This window comes from Gracilinanus agilis, chromosome 4 (genome assembly GCF_016433145.1).
Source record: "Gracilinanus agilis isolate LMUSP501 chromosome 4, AgileGrace, whole genome shotgun sequence".
NCBI lineage: Eukaryota > Metazoa > Chordata > Mammalia > Didelphimorphia > Didelphidae > Gracilinanus > Gracilinanus agilis.
The window spans coordinates 291,806,756-291,827,229 of record NC_058133.1 but is presented as its reverse complement, the minus strand read 5'-3'; the positions used below and the strand labels follow the sequence as shown (position 1 = coordinate 291,827,229).

The 20,474-nt window shown below is 35.6% G+C and overlaps 1 pseudogene; it reads right to left on the bottom strand.

Annotated features, from left to right (window-relative positions):
• Positions 1 to 19,988, bottom strand: part of LOC123246456 — a 104,796-nt pseudogene extending 84,808 nt beyond the window's left edge.
• Positions 19,989 to 20,474: the final 486 nt, after the last annotated feature.

The following is a 20,474-nucleotide window of genomic DNA, read 5'->3' as shown; positions in this document are numbered from 1 at the left end:
TAAAAAAAAAATAAAGGAAAGGGTTCAAGTAGTACCAGTTTTCCAATTGTATTATAAAACAGGAATTATCAAAATAATCTGGTATTGGCTAAGAATTAGAAAGGTAGATTAGGAACAGAATAGACATGCACCAAATTTCTGTAAAATATTATATTAATATTTTATTAATTATATTATATTAATGTTATTTCACAGAAGTTAGGATCCAAGATTTGAGAATAAGAATTTAGTATTTGGAAAACATTGTTGGGGAAAAATAGAAAGTAGCTTGGCAGAAAGTTTTTTTAAACTCTTTTTAAAAGTAGATCAATTTCTACTTTAGCTTTGTCTGGTATCATGATTGCTACTCCTACTTTTTTTAAACTTGATGATACATAATAAATTCTGTTCTACCCTTTTGCCTCGAATCTGTGTGTATCACCCTGCCTTAAATATGTTTCTTGTAAACAACATATGGTAGGATTCTGGTTTTTAATCCACTCTGCTATACAATTCCATTTTTGGGGTGAGTTCATCCCATTCACACTCAGCTAATTGTGTTTTGCCCTCCATTATATTATCCCCTTTCACTCCTGCTCTATTTCCTTTCACTCTGTTCCTCCTCACTAGTATTTTCCTTTTTGTCATAGACACCCCCACTACCCTGTTCCTTTAATTATCTCCCCCTTCCCTTGTCTTATTTCCCTTCTGCTTCTCTGTAGGGTAAGATAGAATTCTATACCCCGCTGCACATACTTGTTTTTCCCTCTCTAAGCCAGTTACAATGAAAGTAAAGTTTAAGCATTGCCTGTCACTACCCTTATCCTTCCCTCTCTGTATTGATTTTCACTCCTTTTTATATTATATAATATACGTCATTCTATTTCTCCCTTCCTTTTTCTCTTGCAATCATCTCTTTCACCCCTTGATTTTTTACATATAATTCATATGCAGACATATCATTTCATATCATCGTATTTACATATACATCATATCATCATATATCATCATATACAACATATCATTGTAATCAGCTAACTTCCCCATACTCTTTCTGAGTAAATTCCTTTTATCTTCTCTTTTACTGCGAGTAATTTTTGAGAATTACAGATATCCTCTTCCCATGTAGACATATAAACATTTTGACCTTAATGAGTCCCTTAAATTTTCTTTTTCTATTTCCTTTTTTGGGCTTCCCTTGTGTTTCATATTTGGCATTCAGTTTTTTTTTGTTTAGGTCTGGCTTATTCCTCAGGAATACTTGTAAATCTTCTATCTTATTGAATATTCATTTCCCCCCCTGGAAGAATATACTCAGTTTTGCTGGATAGGTGACTCTGGGTTCTGAACCCAAATCTTTTGCCTTCCTGAATATCATATTCCATGTCTTTAGATCTTTTAATGTAGAAGCCACTGGGTCCTGTGAGATCCTGATTGTAGCTCCCTGATATTTAAATGGTTTCTTTCTGGCTGCTTGAAATATTTTTTCCTTAGCTTGATGACTCTTGAATTTAGCTATTATGTTCCTGAAAGTGTGTCATTTTAGGGTTTCTTTTTGAAGGTAATCTGTGAATTCTTTCAATTTCAATTTTATTTTCTTGTTCAAGGATCTCTGGGGTGTTATCTTTGATAATTGCTTGTAATATGTTAACGAAGGTTTATTCTTAATCATTGTTTTCAGGTAGTCCAATAATTCTCAAATTGTCTCTCCTAAATCTATTTTCTAGGTCAATTTTTAAAAATAAGACATTTCATTTTTTCCTCTGTTTTTTTCTTCATTCCTTTGATTTTGTTTTATTGTTTCTTGGTTTCTCATGAAATAATTAGTTTCTACATTTTCAATTTTGAATTTTAAAGCCTGGTTTTTCTGTCAGTCTATGGTTCTCCTTTTTCAATTGGCCCGTTTCTTCTTGTGTCACTTTCATTTCTCCTTGTATCACTTTGATTTTTCTTCTTCACTTTTCCTCTGCCTCTCTTACTTTGTTTTTGAAGTCTTTTTTGAGTTCTTTCAGAATCTGTGTCCAATCCATATTTTTTTAAACTTTGTACATATTTGCTTTGCTTTCAGAGTCCCCTTCTATGTCTGTACCTTGCTCTTTGTCTCCATAAAAATTCTTTAGTGTTAGGTGCTTTGTTGTTGGCTCATTTTTCTTATCTAATTATAGGTAGGCTCTGTTTTCTGTGAAGTTGGGTTACCCTCTTAAACTTCAATCCTTCCTTGATGCTATTCTCAGCTTATTTTCTGTTTTTACCAGTTTCAGTTTTTGTAGGATGATGTGATGGTCTGAGGGCTGAGAACTCTTTAAGAACCTCCTCCCTCTGCTAATTCAATTGACCTTTAAGATCCTGATAACTCAAAGACTTGCCTTAGGCTTGATTGTAAGCTTTTGGTCTTACTATGTACTTATTCTAATCAGGAACATCCTTGATGGCCTTGTACTAGAGTTCTGCTCTGGGCTTTTGGCAAAAAGATTGAAGGGCCCCCACTTAGTACTATCAGCACCCCAAACTGTGAACTATGTCCTCATCTCAATTCCAGAGTGGGATTCCTGGCTTTACTCTGGGCCTATATGAATGAGCTCTAACTGCTCTGCGCTGAGACTCCAGACTTCTCCATGATTTTGAAATTTCAAGCAGTATGGGTTGGCTTGGACCACTATTTTCACAGGCAGGATCTCATAGTCTGAATATTGATTTAGTATTAGGTGCTGAATCTGTGACAGCAGATGTGGGATGTGGGGTGTGTAACTTACTCTTGCCTTGCTCTACACTCCATGCTTTAGTCTCTTACTGGCTCTGTTCCCCTCTAACCCCAGTGCTTCAGATGTTCTCTGCCTACCTTTTGGGTTTTTCTTTTCTTGAAAGTTGTTACACTTTCTTTGTTATCTTTTTCACTCCTGTATTCATTTTGTGATGATACTTTAATCTTGGTGAGAGAGGATTCTTGTGGTGACTTGGAGCTACTCTGGTTTACTCCACCATCTTGGCTCCTCCCCCAGAAGTCTTATAGCTATGATTAGAAGGTAAATAGAAAACTAGGGGGAAATTTAGACATTTTCTTAGACAGAGGTTTCATATCCCAAATATAAATAGAACTTTGTCAAATTTATAAGAATATGGCATTCCCAAATTTATACATATTCAAAGATATTAACAGATAGCTTTTGGATAAAGAAATTGATGCCATATGTAGAGAAATGCAAATTAAAAGAATTCTGAGGTATCATCTCACACCTATGAGTTTGACTAAAATCATTAAATGGCACATGACAAATGTTGGAAGAGATTGGAAAAATGGGAACACTAATATACTGTTGCTGGAAATGTGGTTTGAACCAACCATTTTGGAGAGTAATCTGGAAATATTCCCAGATATAAAACTGTGTATACTCTTATCCCTTGTAATTCAACTTTTGGGGCTATTTCCCAAGTCATCATGGAAAAATGAAAAGAACCTGTATTTTCTAAAATATTTATAGTACATTTTAGCACATCTTTTTCCTCTGTGATTTGGAGCAGGAAATGTAACACTTGTGGGGTTTTGTTTTTGTTTTTTGATAATAGGAAATCTCAACAAGGAATCTCACTCTTAACGAAGATTTGTACCTCTTCTAAGGAGTTACCTTGGGGAATGCATGGTTATGTGATTTGCCTTAAAGATCATGATGTGTTCAAATAAGTTCTTGGTTTTATCTTTCCCCAATCCCAAACTCCTACTGAAATCATGTGTAGCCCATATTCTCAACATCTTGCTCTAAAAAGCTTACCCAAAACTCTAACGAAGTAATTTGTCCCATTTATGATAGTGAATAAGAATAATAAATATGACAAATAAAGATAGTCCAATCTTGATCAGAACAAGTATTTATTCTTTCAAACTGAAGACATTTTTACTTTGAATTTGTTTTGTTTTTAGAAGTGTTCCTCTGCAGGTGACAAGACTACTTATAATCACTTTTATTTAGTTGAAAATTGTCCTCAGGACATTTCTTAAATCCTCTAGGCTAAATAATCATAGCTCTTTTTAAAAATTCATTTCTCATGGGTCCATGTTATCAACCATTTATCATTAATTTTTCTGTCCTCTGGACACCCTCCAATTTTTCCATCTCCAAGTGAAAACACAAAACTTGGATCAAGAGAAAGTATTCTGGGCATGACTTATTGAGGACAACAAGAGCTTTTTTAGCATGTTCTATCATGTTAAAGTCTTGTTAATACATCTCCTTAACCCATTCTTCCTTTGCTTTTAATCACACATAGACCAGACATGTTTCCTTGTGTTCCCATCATACTTATTTTTTATGTTTGTTCGCTGTGCTTTTCTTTTACATTTTGCCCCTTCCAGGACACCAGAATGAGTTTTCCTGATTAATTTCTTCCTCTAAATTCTGACAATTTCTTCAAATTTTAGAGATCATTTAGGATTTTTGTCCCATTTTCCAATTTGTGAGTTACACTTTACAACTTGGTGTCATCCTTACATTAATAACCTGACTTAATACCATTATACAAGTCACTAATTCATGATTTATGAAGTGTGACCATGAAGGGAGGAAGGTAGAAGGAAGGATGGATGGGAGAAAGGAGAGAAGAAGATAGAGGAAGGGAAAGAAAGGTAGTGGTCCCCAGCCCTGGGAAGGGGAAATTTACCTGAGCCTTTTGGGGCTTAAATAAAAGATCAGGTAGCAACTTAGGGTTTAACAGGGTAGAGAGCATCAGCCAGCCTCTGGCCTGAGAGAGCTTCAAAAGGTGCCAAAACTCTCTCTCTTATACTTTCTCCAACACCTCCCACAGACGAAGTTTGAGGTGTTGGGAAAGTTGTAGCAGGGAGCCCTGGGCACTTAGAGTAATTTTTAAATGACACAGTACATATCTGTAGAATCTTGCATTGGTGGACAAAATTCTTTTCCAGGTAGCTTTCTTGAGATGCTCTTTTCCTTAATAGAGGCTAAGAAAATAATATTTACAGATGATGTGTCTATCTTTAGAGAATTAAAACTTTCCTTTGAAAAAAAGACATTCAGTGCTTCACACTGTTTTTCTGAATACTTTAAGACATCGGTGATGTCCTATGGCACAGGTGCCAAAGATAGAACAAAGGACACTCTCTGTGGGCACATGGTCACCCTCTGCCTCCCTAGAGTACTTTACTAAAAAGGCAAAGGGACTTGGGGATTCTGCTCCCTTCCCCCTCTCTAAGTACTTGAGAACATTTTTTCACACTACCAACCTCTCTATCTAGCAGCCCAATGCAGGGCTTTCTCCCTTTTCTGTGTGGGGCAAAGGTGGGTAAAAGTATACCTGGCATTTGGTGGGAAGGGATATGGCATGTAGTCTCTGTAGGGGTGGTCATTGCACTCAGTTTGGGGTTGGGGTGGGGACAGGGCCTGACATTCTATCTCTAAAACATTTGCCATCAACTGCCTTAGGACATCTTTTTTTGTTTGTTCTTTCTACTTCCTATCAAAGCTCAAGGAAATTTTTTGTTTGTTTGTTTGGGCCATGGTTTGGATACATAAAAAGTGAAAGTAGTCACCTAAGAATGCCATAGAAAGAGAGTGTGAATTAGGCAAATGAATTAAGTTTAATATATACAATACATATATAGAAATATATGAATGGGACATGCATATATATGCTCTACATTTATGCATCAACATACATACATATCCAATAGACTAAGATTCTTCTAAGATTCTTTTCCTCCCACTTCCTCTTACTCCTCCTCTCACCAGTTAATTCAATAAAAACGTAAAGAATAACAAAGATAACTAGATGTTTTGTTATCGTTTAGGCCTTTTAATCATGTCTGACTCTTCATTGGCTATAAACTTTTCAAAATTTCTTATAATTTTTTTAATTTTAGTAACAAATTTCTACATAAGTTTTCCAAATTCATATGATCCATAATGTTTTTCTCCTTTCTTTTCTCCCCACTCTTAGAGCTGATAAGTATTTCCATGTGGGTTATATTTGTATTATCACACAAAACATATTTCTATATTATTCATTTTTGTAAGTAAATAATCTTATAGAACCAAAACCTCAAAACATATAACCAAATAAACAAATGATAATTTATATGTTTTCATTTGCATTTATACTCCAACTGTTCTTTCTCTGGAAGTGGATAACATTCTTTGTCATAAGTTCAGTTCTCAGAATTGTCCTGGATCATTGTATTGCTGTTAGTAGCAAAGTCTATCATATTTTATCATTCTACAATAGTTACTAAGTATAATGTTCTCCTGGTTTTGCTTATTTCACTCTGCATCAGTTCAAATAGTTCTTTCCAGTTCTTTGGTGGATTTGGAAGGCCATTGGTTATATGACATTGGCCACCTTCCTAAGAGACCTTTCAAAGAGCTACTTTTCCAGAACTTGGACACATAGTAGCACAATTCAGAAAAAAGCAAATTTTTGTATTCCAGTATGATTCAGCCCAGGTAGCATGGAGACAAATTTTAACAATATTCCTGTCCCTGAGAAGATGACCTTGTGCTCAATCAATTTCAAGTATTTATTTCCGTGAAATTTAGAAGAAAACTCTCCAATGGCTATTATAAGTGTTATGAGAGTATTATGGGCTCTATTAATTCAAGAATAACAAATTGCATCTATACCATTTAAGGAGGGTCAACTTTTCATGCTAGTTGAAATTCATGTAACTTTCCAGTTACCTAAACATGATTGGAAACCCATAGCTCAGATCAGGTCTACTGGCAGTGGAAGCAGATTGAGAGACTTTTAGAGTCTGTTTTTGTTAAATGATAAACACACTAGAGGGTGACCTGAACAGTTAACATCTGTAACTATCCTTGATGTATTATTCATTTCCATTCCTTCAGAGCAGACAGTACTGTTTACAATAATATGTCATAGATAATACCCTTGGGTACTGCAGGGCATGCCAACTAGACACCATAGCAGAAGACAACAACATTTCTATATTCATGACTGTAATACTTCCCAAATTTATAGAGGTTTTATTTAGTGCCTTTTCTTGCTTACAAGATAAAATTCTTATAAATCATTTTCCTACATAGATTTTTTTGTCTCAATGGAATTTACCTCATGTTTTAAATTTCCCAGGAATATAAGTCCTTTGTTTAAATAATGGATTCCCAGTAATTGCTTCAAATAGAATGTTTCAGAATTTCCTTTAAAACCATTATTATATTTAAGTATATTTCACAGAAGATAAAGCTTCTTAAATATGATTATTATCTGGTAGCTTTATTTAACTTCTATTGATTTAAACATGTTCTCAAACATTGCTTTAAAATAGCAGCATAATAAACTCATTTTTCAATTAGTTTAAATACAGATGAATCACAATCAAGAGATTTGGGGATAGCCAATTTCTATGGTCTCTTAAGCTGGCAATGTTGATTTAGCCTGACTGGACCTTGGTTTATGGTTTTCTTTCAGAGGAAGGAAAAGATGGGCAGAGAGTTTTCTTATTGGCTCAGTGAACAGTACTTTCACAAATCATGTGTATCTAACCCTCACTGTTTTCTACTTCATTGATTAAAGGTGCCAGATGGTGTTCCTGGAGCCATGTATCCTGATTAGATGGAAAATACTACTTGACCAAATCAAGTACTTAAAACCATTTCTGTTCTCTGTATTAGATATATTGTGATTGGTGGCAATGAAGAAGGTAAAAACTTTTTTTTTTGCTACTCCCACAACATTCATCAGGCTGGTGGCCTGTAACAGCTGTAGCTGTTGGAAATTAATGAGAAATCAGGGCAGAGAGAGAAATTTAGGGCAGCAAAAAGCTGCTCCACAAAAGATCCAATATTCCTCGCTCTGCCATAGCCTAAGCAATTTTCAAGTTAAAATGTTACCTTGAGGGTGGGAATTCCATCTTTTTCTCTCCTATATCTTTACACTCTATACTATATTAATGTTTTCCTCATGCACCAGAAATGTGTAGTAGAATGAAAATAGGAAACTATGTGGAAGTAGGGAAAAGAATCACTGAGGGAAGAAGAATGGTTCTGCCAATTTTTAAAGATTAATTATTTTTTCATTCAATTAAAGTTCCCAGGTATCCTCCTCCCCTCCCTGCCTTAGAAAAGGCATTATTTGGCAAAAAGATAACATGCATACATAAAATTACTTATTGCATGTTTCTCTTTATCAGTTCTTTCTCTGGAAGCAGACATTTATAAGTTATTTTTCAAACAGTATTTCTTTTGCTGTATATACAATGTTCTCTTGGTTCTGCTCATTTTGCTTTTCATAATTTCATGCAAACTTTTCTTTGTTTTTAAAAATTAGTTTGTCATTTATCATGGTGCAGTAATATTTCTTCATAATTATAAACTACAACTTATTTAACCATTCCCCAAATACTGGATGTCCCCTCATTTTCCAATTATTTGCTGTTATAATAAATGAGAAAAATAAGGGAAAAAAAGAGTTGTTATAAATACTTTAGAACACATAAGTTCTTTGCAGAGATATAGATTTGAATGCAATGCTAATTAATTGCAGGATTCCATTGGGGGGAAAAAGATCATCTTATTGAAGTCCATGTCCTTAAGAGACAAGCCTCTTAATGAGTGCTAGACTTAGAGTCAGCAAGGCCTATGTTCAAATCCTGTCATGACACGTAGCAGGCATGTGACCATAGGCAAGTCACTCAACATCATCATCCATAAATTTCTTCATTTATAAAACAGAGACAATAATATCTATGAAGTAGAGAAGATAATAATGGCTTTAGCCATCTACTCTACAGGGATGTTGTAAAGCTTAAATGAGTTGATGAATTCAAACACATTCCCCCTTTCCACACTGGAATAAGGAACTTCCAGTAAGGAAACTCTACCAATGCAGTTTATCACCTTTGATTTAACAGGTTGAGTTTTGTGAAAGATTTAATAATTTGTTCAGTCACACAGCCAATATACAGGTTCATAGATTTAGAGATGGAAGGCACCTCAAAGATAAGTTCTTTGAATATTCTTTCCTTATAAATAAAATAGAAAATAAAGCCTCAGAGAAAACGGGCAAATGGCTTGCTTAATGTTATATGGGTATTAAGTGGCAAACCTAGTATTCATTTAAACCTAAGTAAATCTAATGCTCTTTCCATAAAACCATGTTTCTCATAATATTATATTACTTTATTGACTTAGAAGAAATTTCAATGTAGTATATTTTACCCCCTTCCACTGAGCTTTCTCATTCTTTAGTTGCTATTTATCTCAGCAAAGTGAGTCCTCAGAGATGGCTGCTATAATTCTTATGGTTCTCAATAAAATCCTTTGAGTAACCTCGATTATACTAAGACTTCTGATCCCCCACATTGACATGCTTCCTTTAAATAGTTACTCTTATTTACCTACATAAAAATATATAGTAAAATTACCAAATAAATTAGTAGTGAGAATAACATACATATGTATAATTTATAATATACTATTAAAAGTATACACATAAGTCAACATTTACCACATACTTTGCAACATAAAATATTTACCATATTGTGATTAGAGCCACTGTCACTGCCAAAGCCACGGCCTTGAAATATCTGTGGTTGTTACATCTTGTCAACAATGTGTTTTATCTGAAACCACAGTACTTTTCTCTTTATTCTATCTCAAGATATTAAATAGTCCCTTCTCTTAAATCCTCTTCATCAAATAGCTTTTTAAGAAAATACTGCTTCATCTCTTTTATCTCTGCATCTTCTTTAGGTTCTTTTCCATAAGGACAGGAAAAAATCTCTCTAACCTCTCTCACACTAACACTTTCTTTTATTTTTTTTTAAATTTTAATTAATTAATTTTGAATGTTTTTTTCCATGGTTACATGATTCATATTCTTTCCCTCTCCTCCTCCCACTGCCTCTCCCATAGCCAACAAGCAATTCCACTGAGTTTTACATGTGTCATTGATCAAGACCTATTTCCGTATTATCAATATTTTTATTAGGGTGATGGTTTAGAGTCTACATCCCCAATCAGATCCCCATCAAACCATGTGATCAAATAGTTGTTTTTCTTCTGTGTTTCTACTCCCATATTTCTTTCTCTAATTCTAAGAGATTTAAAACACTAGTCCTCTCTTTCCTTCCTTTTCAAGTTGCATGTCTCTTCAAGCCCTTCCCTTTGAGAAACTGTTCTTTAGACTTCTTCCACCAATGTTTCTTGGACTTTTTTATAACATACAATACTTTGGCAGTTTAATGAGCCAATGAACCCTTTCTCAAGATGTTTTCAAATACATAAAATAAAACCCATACAATTGCAAAGGAAACCAATAGTTTAATGAAATATAGTTGTAAAAATATTTTCTGAAATAGTTCATGGATCCCATCTAAGAATCCCTTTATTAATACTTCTTTTGTGTCTTATAGAATGAAGGCATTTGGGTTTTTTTGTCCCTTAGCCTTAGCTTTTTATAGAAATTGCTCTCCTCATAGCCACTTGAATCCCAGCTCATAGTATTTATTGAACTCTACTTAAAGAAATAACCTAAGATTCTTTCTGTGAAGGGTTAAATTTTGGGTAGGAGTTTGACAAAATGTGAGGAAAGCAGTTGGGTAAAACACAAAACACTTAATTTTTTTGAGAAGTTTGGATAGGAAATAGGAAGGAGGAAAGTGAGAATATTACTATTATATCTTATAACTAGGCCTAAAACACCAATCCTAACTAAAATGTCGGAGTAAACCCTAATCTAACTGCCTTCGAGGGCAGGTGCTTCTTCCTGAGCCAGACCTGGCCTATCTTAATTACACGGTCTATTTAAGATTATATTCACTCTTTAAATACCTACTTAAACTAATCAATAAGCATTAATTCCAACCTCCTTCAGTCCATTTTCTTTATCTCAACTGTCATTTAGAAACTCCAACTGCCAGTCTGACTGAGACAAAGATGGATGGAGCACCTCTACTCTAGGAAATTCCAGAGGCAAAAGTACACTTCAAAATATTCTATCCCTTATATGGCTATTCTGTCTCCTAGGTAGTGGAATCTTCAGGGCTCTTACACAGACAACTGTCAGTTAAGAAGCTCTTACTGAGAAATCTTTCTGCTCCCTTGCCTCTTAAAGTGACAGAGGGAGAGATTAAGAAAAACTCTTTTAAAATGTCTTATAATACATTAACCTAGTCAGTTCATTGTAACTGGCTTTCAAATATCAATCTAAACTCAATCTATATCCAAACTTAGGTTTATCCTTGACTCTTCTTCACTTATTCTCTGTTCTTATTCCCATTATTTATAATGTCACAGCCAGGAAGGGATATTGGGCTTTTATGATTGGTGCAATTTAAGGACATTGAGGAGCTGAAGAGTGTCTAGCAGAGGAACATAGAGATGGAGAAAGGATTTAAGTCCATGTTTCAAGAGGATTCTTTGCAAGAATTTGGGATATTTAGTTAGAAAAAGGTAAAGCTGGTGAAATACGCTATCTAATTTTCAACTTTTTGAAGAACTATAATATAGAATATTGAATATAAGATTATGTAATCTTAAAGCTCAAAGCAACCTTTGAGGCCAACTAGTTCAACATTCTCACTTCAAGGGTAAAGCAACCTGAGCTCAGAGAAGTTAAAAAAAACTGATTGATTTTTCATAGGCAGTAAATGGTAGCCAGAATGACTCAGAGGATAGGGTGCTAAACCTGGAGTCGGGAAGACCTGACTTCAAATATGGCCTCAGACATTTACTGTCTGTGCAACCCTGGCCAAGTCACATAGCTTATGTTTGCCCTGCAGACAGCTGGATGGCTCAGGGGTTAGAGTGCAAGAACTGGAGTCAGGAAAACCTGAGTTCAAGTGTGACCTCAGAAACTTATTAGGCAAGATTTAACCTCTATTTGCCTTAATCCACTGAAGAAGGAAGTGGCAAACACTCTAGTACAATTGCCAAGAAAACCCCAGGACAGTATTGGAGTGCTATTGTCCATGGGATCATAAAGAGTTAGATGTGACTGAACAAGGAGAAAATGTCAGCACTAAATGAAAGTTCTCTTAATTCAAAACTAGCACTTTTTCTATTAAGCCTCATGACTGAACTTGTTCTTTTTGAACCCAAATTTTCAAAGGAAGCAACAGATAGAAATTATAAGGAGGTAAGGTTGGTCTTGATAGCAAGAGAAATAACAATGGCTATGATTTTCTAATAATTACAACTATCCTCCATTCAAACAATCTACCTCAGTAGGTTACATTGTCTCTTATTTGAAATCTTGAAGCAGGACTTCGTGACCACTTCTTGAGTATGTTATGATGTTTATTCCTTTCATATATGAACTGAACTCCACGACCACAAAGATCCCTTCAGACTTCATTTTCTTTGATCATTCTAATTTGGGCCTTTATAAACTCCTTCTTGAACAATTATGACAAACTCATATTTAGTCTCCTGCTTAATTTCTCTCCTGTCCAATATATCCATATGGCTGCCAAAATGATTTTCCTAAAGCACAAGTCTGATAATGTTAACTTCATTCTCAGTAAAATCCAATGATTCTATATTATTTTTATGATCAAACAAAAAATTCCATCATCTGGCTTTTAAATTTTTGCACAATCTGACCCGAACCTACCTTTCCAATCTCATTATATATAAATTCTCTTCCCAAAACTTTGGTATAACCAAATTGGCCTTTTTGTTCTTCCTCATTCCTGATATTCAAGCTCCTTTCTCAGAACCACTGGCTGTTCTCCATAAATGTCGCATTCAGTCGTAAGCCCCATGCCTGGGTCTAAAAATTTCTCATTTCCCACAAAACTCAGCTCCAACCCCTATTTCTCCAAGATGTCCATCCTAATCACCACATCTGCCAGCACCATCCTAAATTATCCTACATTTATTGTCAATATATTTGATATATTTTTTACCTATGTTCACATTGTTTAGAATGCAAACTATTTGGGAGCAAATGTTTTGATTTTTTTTTTTGTGTGTTCTCTGTAAGTAGAATCTGATACAGCACAAGTGCTTATAATATACGTAGTATATTATAACTAGGATTTTTGTTTGGCTCTATATGAGAACAGGTCACCTCTGAGCATTTACTATCTGCTTTGATATTTTGTGATGTATAATCTTGGGTTTCCTAGTTTCTTATAAGAAAAACTCTTTCATTTTCTTTTCCTTTTCCCAGTTTTATTTTTTCTCTTTCTCTTTTCCTCTCAATGAATGCCTACTCCATCAGTAAGGCACATCTACTTGGCCTCATTTTTTTCCCCTAGAGAGACATTTAACATATCCATTAACCTACCTTTAAACATTTAACTTTCTATAAACTCAAAATGCTCATAATCTCTATGTCCACAATGACACTGGGGTGGAAGAATGTCATCCCTTTAAATTTTGTAATGCAGAGAATTCCTCCTGTAGTTAGCTGTTGTAGAAGGAAGATAGTTCTCTTCTCTTCACATAAACAAGGAGGGCTGTGCTCCTTCCTGTGAGTTTATAGCTCATTGGTTTCAATCCATTGGTCAGACAATTAAGTGCAGATTCTGAAGGCCCTGCTTAGAAGGAAACCCTCAAAAATAACAACTACAAGTCTATATTGCTTCACACTTAACTCTGACTTAGAAACTACTATTCTTAGATTTGTTCTCAAAAAATATGTAAAACTTTCCAAAATATGTTCATATTTATCATTAGTGCTTGAGCAAAAAATGTATTTTGTTTACTTTATACCTTGTCATTTTTGCTTCATATAAACAGTTATTAACCCACTTTCTTCCACTCTCTATTTTGGTATTATTTTATAATTTGGTTTAAATTTTTGTGTAGCAAAGCTATTTGTAATTTACTTATTAAAGAACACATTAAATAATTTTGTCAAGGGATGGGAATTCATTTTAGAATATATTTTCTTTACCTTAAGTATTAGAGATTCAAAGCCATGACAATCAATACTTGAAATGTATTGATGGTTATTAAGAACTAGACAAAGGGATAAGAACATTCTCTTTGAGATGTTATTCTTTAGGTCTTATAATTGGATGTGAAGTCCTTAGACTACTTTACTGGGGTATGGGGAGGAAATTCTTGAATTTGTTGAAATTCAGTGTATTATAAGGATTATTATCTTACAGTAAATTCAAGGTTATACTTTAAGGATTTTATTTAAGAGGTCAGTTTTACTTATGCCTTTAAAACATTTCTAGCAGATCTACTGTCTTTGAATCATTTTTTTTTAACCCTTGTACTTCGGTGTATTGTCTCATAGGTGGAAGATTGGTAAGGGTGGGCAATGGGGGTCAAGTGACTTGCCCAGGGTCACACAGCTGGGAAGTGGCTGAGGCCGGGTTTGAACCTAGGACCTCCTGTCTCTAGGCCTGACTCTGACTCCACTGAGCTACCCAGCTGCCCCCTCTTTGAATCATTTTTAAAAAATTAGAGTCAAGGTTTCTCATTTTGAGGTCATAAATATAAATTTTTTCTGGGTATGAATGGATTTTTTCATATTTCACTTTTAGTCTATGACCTCTGCAAAATGAGCAGGTTCAAATCTCAAATTACATTTTACATGGCCTTAAAGGTCGGCAATTTTTTGTATTATTGTCAGGAAATCTTTGATTTTCATTTAAAGTTCACAATATAGTGAAGCCATGTTGCATTAACTTGGTGACATACTTCTTTCCAACTCTTTTATCTCCAAATCCTGAGATCTGTTTCCTCATACCACTGTTTCTTCTCCTTTTCCCATCAACTTGGGTCAAATCCTTGCTTGCAGACTTCTGTAGGGGACTTTTGTCCATTCCTTTGTATTCCTTGTCCCAGCAGCAGCAACACTTCTTCCACCAGCATTTTAATCATGACATTATAGTGCTCTGAACTCTGCAGTAGCTCTGAAACAGTTTCCTAATCAAATTAAAATTACTGATTGTGGACTTTCATTCTAATCCTAACAGACCCACATTCCCAGCCCCCCCACCAATCTTATGTGATTCCCCTTATTAGAATAAAATCCTACACTCTATTCTCTACTTTATTCAGGAAAATTTACTTTGATATTATGGAAGGATCATCCAAGAAACTTCATTTTCCTCTGGCTTTCACTATCTCTTACTCTCCACCAGCCAGCTGCAACACTCTTTTCTCTATCAAATCTTATCATTCTCCCTGGTGAATGATTCTGGACTAATCCCATTAGGCCAGAGATTCTTAACCTTCATTGCATCATGAACCTCTTTGAAACTCTGATAAAACCTAGGCATCTCTTCTCAGAAAAGTATCCTTAGATGCATAAAATAAATTACATATGGGAACAAAGAATGTATTGAAATGTAATTATCTAAATATTTTAAAAGTTCACATATTCAATTTAAGAACTTCTCCATTAGAATCTAGTAAGATACCCCTCCCAAATATTTTTCAGTCTTTTTTTATATTCCATCACCCTGCTTTCTTATAGATTTCTATATAATTTTGGATTATCTTCAATATTTTCTTTATATATTTCTAGATTATTTTAAATATTTTCACATTGATTACATTCATAGATTTAAGTGTAATAAAACATACATTTTATTGTGCACAACCATATAATATATACAAATGTATACTTGCATAAATATAAATGTTAGCTTTTAGGTTTGCCTGAACACAAACATGTTTGTGTGCCTCGATATTTTTATCTTATGGTCCAGCCATTCCTTTACCTCCCTTCTCCTTTGGGCTATTATAAATCCAAGTAGCTATTGAATCACTTCTACCCAGGGAAGACCTGGAGGACCAAGAAGTTGTTGGGAGCTGGCTGTTTTTTTGGCAACAAGGGGGAGGTAAAAATATCTAACTAGTTCCAATAGGAAACAAAAAAGTCCTTTAGAGGTCTCTATTGGCACAAAGAACTGGCATCCCTCTCTTGTCATGGGATACCCAGAGAAGGGTTGTGTAATGATAAATTGCACAGCATTATGGAAATCAGGATGATGGACAGTTACCTGATTAGAACATAGAATGAACCGAGCCTGGTAGGAGGTGGCAAGTGCCAAGGCAGTTAAGGCTCAGATATATAAGGAAGGATTTGAACTGAGAAAGATATCTCTATTTGGAGATTGGATTTGGAGTAGGTGGTTCTTTTTGGTAAGGGTAGGCCATAGGTCAACTTAATTTACCAGAAACCTGCATCAACAAATTTCACTGTCCCTGATCCTGTGTTAACTTTATCTTGAATATCCTGATCCTGAGTTAAACACCAAGAAGAACAACAACATCTAATAGCAGAGTAACCTGATTTAGATTGAGGCCAATCTGGCCAACCAGACTGGAAACTGGCAAACCTGACTGTCATCAATTCAAACACCATCATTAGCATCATTAGCTTTAGTTTCTTAAGGATTTCCTGTTTCCCTCCTTCCCAGTCTTTACCCTGCCTTTACCTCCTAAGTCTGTTAACATTAAATATTCAAACTTATCTAGATTTGGTGTCATCTCTAATCTTAGGGTTTAGTGATTATATCCTTGGTATATTTGAAGGAAGAGGAGAATTGTATCAATTATAGCAAAGTATAATTTGCAGTCAATCTAGTGTTATCCAATTTAGGCCAAAAAGTCAGTTAGAGAAGTTGCTGTATAATTCTAACAACAGATTCTTTATCTGGCTGGCTATTCTGGGACACTGTTATATCTGAAATTGGGTTCAGCAGATTCACCATATCTTAACAACAACTATTGCTGTGGGGTTCCTTTGTGTTTCACTACTACAACTTAGGTGTTTCACTTGGGGGTCACCCACTATACCCAACTTCAGACCCTCATAGCATCAGGATTATCATAATGGTAATTACTGGTTGGTGGCCAAAGAACACTAAGTATACCATGATACAGTGCAACTTTCTTTATCTTTGATTATAATTGATGACTATGCAGGAAATGTCATCCTTTTAACATTAGCATTTGAATTATTGCAGGTATTCCTATGCATGTTAACTGTTTTTACATCAAGGGATCCCTGGAAGTTGCAAAGGTTGGGCATTGTAACATGGACTGTATCATTTAGATCTAAGATTTTGTCCTGCCAAAAAAAGGGGAAGGAATGAACATTACAAAGTTTGGGTCTTCTAGTCTTCATTATTTCATATTCAGTCACTCCTTCAGGAGAATAGCACATTTGTTGTTGTTTTTGTTGTTGTTGTTGTTATTTCCCTTAGTAAGTAGTAGAAGCCCTTCTAGAATAGTTATGGCATACTCAGAAATGAGAGGACACTAAACTGTACATAAGAACACCAAATGGCTACACACTAGTTACAAAAAACACATCTTAACATTATCTCTGGTCTATTTTATTTTTATTTATTTTGCTAAATATTCCAGAGTATATTTTAATATTATTCAGTGGCAGACAGCCATTTGTGTTTCACACTTCTATTTTAGAGGAGCTTGAGCATCTAATCCACAAGTGGTGGAAGCCATATATCTTAACTCTTTCCTCATGTAAATTAGGATTCCTTAAAAAAGTATTGAAGCTCATCTTCACATTTAAATTGACTGAAGTCACTCAACTATGGGGTTACTGAAATGTGTTAGTGGCCACCTGAGTACAAGAAATATTCTTTGAGGATGCTTCACTACCAAGACCACTATGTGTAGCTCAGAGGCAGAAGATCTTTGCTATGCTGGAACAAGTCACTGTGTTCTCTGTACATATTATCCTTGTTGAATGCCTTTTCTCTGCTACTACTAAGTAAACTTACTTCGGTTAACTTATGAATGACCTACAAATGTCTTATGTCATTCCAACATCAGACTCAAACTGCTAGCCTCAGAACAGATATCTTACATAAAGGCATAGATATCATGCTTATCAAATTGTCAGTTGTAGCAAACTCTGGGGAGAAATCAAACATACTAGATTAGAGAGTCAGAATCGAAAAAGATTCTGACAGGCTAGACAACTGGGAAGAAGGTAATCGATGAATTTAGAGAAGGGCTACACAAGTACAAAAAGTCTTACCCTTGAGTACAAAATAGTTAGCATGTACAGCACAAATTGTAAAGCAGCTCTTTTGAAAAGGATTTGGGAGTTTTACTGCTCTGTGAGATCAACATGAGACAGAAGAGGGATATGGAAAACAAATAAATGTAATTATGGACTAAATTCAAAGAGGCAAAAAGCCTAATAACTAGAGCAGTATTAATTGTGCTGTACTCAGCCTTGTTGGGCTCCATATGGAGTCTTAAATTTGATTTAGGTGTCTTATTTTTGAAAGACATTGATTAGTCAAATATCATTCTGAACAGGAGTAGTAGCACAATGACTGGCCTCAAGATGATGATGCATGAAGTTCAATTGAAGGAATAAAGGATGTTTATCTGGAGAAGAGTCTCTCTAAACTGTCATGATCTTTTCAGATCCTAACTCTGGAAATGTGGTAACTGTCTTTAGGTAGTTGAAAGGCTATCTTATAAAAGAGAGATTAGACAAACTATGCTTCGCTCCAGAGGCCAGAACTAGGAGTAATGTGATGAAACCACAAAAACAGACATTTAGATCTTATATAAAGGAAAAAAAATATTCCTAACAATTAGAACTCTCCTAAAGTTCAACTGATTCCTTTTGGAGGCAGTTGAATTGTTGACTTCTTCCCCTGAAGTTCCAAGCAGCCCCAACTCAATTTGAATAATAATTGGTAGTAGTAATGATAATAGATATAATAAAGCTGACACAGGCAGTATCTTAATATTTATAAGTGCTTTACCTTATTTCATTTTGGTCATTGTAAATATTACTGAGAGGCTGCATGATATGGTGGATAGAGGGCTAATCTCAGAGACAGGACAACTTGGTTGGGATGAAGTCCTGCTTTGATACACACTGGCTTTCTGACACTGGATAGGCAACAACTTTCCAGTGACTCAAAATGAGTATCCAAGACTTGAAGTTGGAAAATGGCTACAGATATGCATTAATAGAGGGAATTGCCTCACAGGGGATGTTGTGTGCAGATGCAAAGCATGGAATCCCTGCAAAGGTACAGGGAGAGCCTCACCCAGAGTTCCAGGGGACCCCCTGGAGAACTTTGGGTGAGGGGCAGTTGAGAAGGGTTGGAGACAGTTAATTTGTGGGATTGGATGTGAGCAGACACTCTGCTTGTCTCTCCTGACTTGGGGTTTCTCTTGAGGTGGCCATTGTAGCTTAAGCCAGTGGTTTCTACTCATAGGGTTAGCCTATTTGTTATTACTATTCTTCATTAATATAATTATATAATTACTTAGTGATTAGAGAGTAAGATATTTATCTATAGCAAGAGAGCCAATTTTAGTTAAGTGTTTCCTCCCCTCCAGTGAGGAGGGGGGAAAGGGGGCATCAATTTAACAGTTCAGGGTCACCTTTCCTTTATCCTAAAACCTTCATTAACTTCCCTAATTTTCCTTGTTAATTCCTAATATAACTTTTTACCTTCAAATCTGTGCCTGATAATTATTTGGGAAGATACTTACAATTCAGTCTGTATATTTAGTTTGAATCCTGTTGGCTCCCAATTGGGAAAAGGGAATCGACTAGATATCACTCGGGCCTCATTGGGCAATTCTGCTAGTAGTTTGGTCTCTAGGAGAGAGAGCACACTGGGAGCCAGGAACACTGTGATAATGCTGCAATCAGCCAGATTCACCTTCCAGAGATCCTCTTTTAGGTAGCAAACCCTTTGAGCACAACCAGCCCGCCAGGCATGGAGCCGGGAAAGCCATAGAAGCCAGGGATTCAGTTCATAACCAACAGCAGGATAGAATCCTCATCGGTATGCTGCCAAAACAATCATGCCATCACCAGAGCCCAAGTCCACTATCTTTCCAGAGTGACCCTGGAGAAGATTCAGCACATTCTGTACCTGCCGCTTACTTGCTGGAACATAAGGCACCTGAAGCTTCAGGGGTACTTTTCGGAAACCAGGCATGAGGAACCCTGCCCATACGGCATAGACCAGCACCAACTGCCAACTGCATTACACCCAAACCTCCAATGGAACGCCCTTGTAGTTCTGTCATGGCTTCTCCAGGATCATCTTGGTCCATTGTCAAGTAGAAAGTAGGTAGCAGAGGGCAAGGAGGGGGAGTTCTCTACATCAATAGAATTTGAGGTTCAGACCCTCCACTCCACTCCACAAAAGAGGGAGAGAATAATTCAGTTCTTTCAGTGGTCATAAGAAAAAAAAAGTCAACTAAATTCACAAAAAAAGCCAACATTTAGGACACAGGGAATAATCAATTCAATAAAGGACCTGAATTCAAAACTTAGCTTTGTTACTCACTTACTTGTGTGATGTTGCACAAATTGTTTGTTCTCTGGGTCACAGCTTCCTCTTCTTTAAAGGGAAGTGGTGGACCAGAATCAATGATGTCAAACTCAGAAATAGGTCACAAGTGTGTACTTAAGGAACACTGAGGACAATGTTTTGACTTAGTTTTAAAATGCAATATTATCTGTTTTGTTGTATTTTTATTGATTTTAAAAATATTTCTCAACTATGGTTCTACAGCTCAGGTCATAATTTTTGATAC